Source organism: Neovison vison, chromosome X, assembly GCF_020171115.1.
Source record: "Neovison vison isolate M4711 chromosome X, ASM_NN_V1, whole genome shotgun sequence".
Taxonomy (NCBI): domain Eukaryota; kingdom Metazoa; phylum Chordata; class Mammalia; order Carnivora; family Mustelidae; genus Neogale; species Neogale vison.
In genome coordinates, this window is record NC_058105.1 from 7,315,580 (window position 1) to 7,317,003 (window position 1,424).

Genomic DNA, 1,424 nt, shown 5'->3' on the forward strand with positions numbered 1-1,424 from the left:
CTATAAGCTTTGTTAGAGCACAGTCCTTAACACAAGAGCAATAAAAGATGAAACACCTTATTAATTAATGAAAGTTGGCTAATTGACTTTTTTTCTGTTTTTTTTCTTTTTAATTTAAATTTTAGGTACTTAACATACAGTGCAATATTGGCTTCTGGAGTACAATTCAGTGATTCATCACTTACATACAACACCCTGTGCTCATCATAACAGGTGCTCTCCTTAATACACATCACCCATCTAGCCCATCCCTCACCCACCTCCCTCCTCAGACCCTCTGTTTGTTCTCTATCTTTAAGAGGCTTTTATGACTTGTTTCCTCACTTTTTTTTATTTTCTCCCTTCCCTTATGTTCATCTGTTTTACATCCACATCTTTTTAAATATCAAGATATCATTCTTTTTGGTGGCCGAGTATATATACCACATCTTCTTTACCCATTCATCAGTCAATGGAAATTTGGGTTCTCTCCATAGTTTGGATATTGTTTATAATGCTGCTATAAACATGTATATATATACATGCATGTATCCCTTGATTCTGTATTTTATTTTCTTGGGGGAAGCACAGGGACCAATGATCAACAGCTGTCCAGGTACCAAAAATTACGTTTCTGAAATCTCTTGATGTCAGTTCTGCAAGAAGAGCAATAGAGCTGCCCTACATGTGCCACTCACAACAGAAGTCCTTTTTTAGTACTTGGCCATTTTAAAGATAGAAATACTGTGTTGCGAATATCTTCTCTCATTCTATAGGCTGCTTTTTAGTTTTGTTGATTGTTTTCATTAGTGTGCAGAATTTTTTGTTTTGTTTTTTTTTGTTGTTGTTTTTTTTTTTGTGATGAAGTCCCAATAGTTTATTTTTGCTTTTGTTTCCCTTGCCTCAGGAGATATTTCTAGTAAGAAGTTGCTGTCATTGGTGTCAAAGAGATTACTGCCTCTGTTCTCCTCTAGGATTTTAATGGCTTCCGGTATCACATTTAGGTCTTTCATCCATTTTGAACTTATTTTAGTGCACAGTGTGAGAAAATGGTCCAGTTTCACTCTTTTGCATGTTGTTGTTTAGTTTCCTAACACCATTTTTTGAGGAGACTGTCATTTTTCCACTGGATATTCTCCCTGCTTTGTTAAGATTAGCTGACCATATAGTTGTGGGTTCGTTTCTGGGTTTTCTATTCTGTTCCATTGACGGATGTGTCTATTTTTATACCAGTACCATACTGTTTTGATCACTACGGCTTTGTAATATAAATTAAAGTCTGGAATTTTGATGCCTTCGCCTTTGCTTTTCTCTTTCAAGCTTGTTTTGGCTATCAGGGGTCTTTTGTGGTTCCATACAAATTTTACGATGGTTTGTTCTAGCTCTGTGAAAAATGCTGGCAGCCTTGTGATAGAGATTCCCTTAAATGTGCAGATTCCTTTGGG

The 1,424-nt window shown here is 36.1% G+C and overlaps 1 non-coding gene across 1 annotated transcript; it reads right to left on the reverse strand.

Moving 5' to 3' along the window:
* Positions 1–560: 560 nt before the first annotated feature.
* On the reverse strand, positions 561–693 carry LOC122897865. The gene has a single exon (XR_006382695.1). It is a non-coding gene; the product is annotated as a U11 spliceosomal RNA (small nuclear RNA).
* Between the last annotated feature and the right edge of the window lie 731 nt (positions 694–1,424).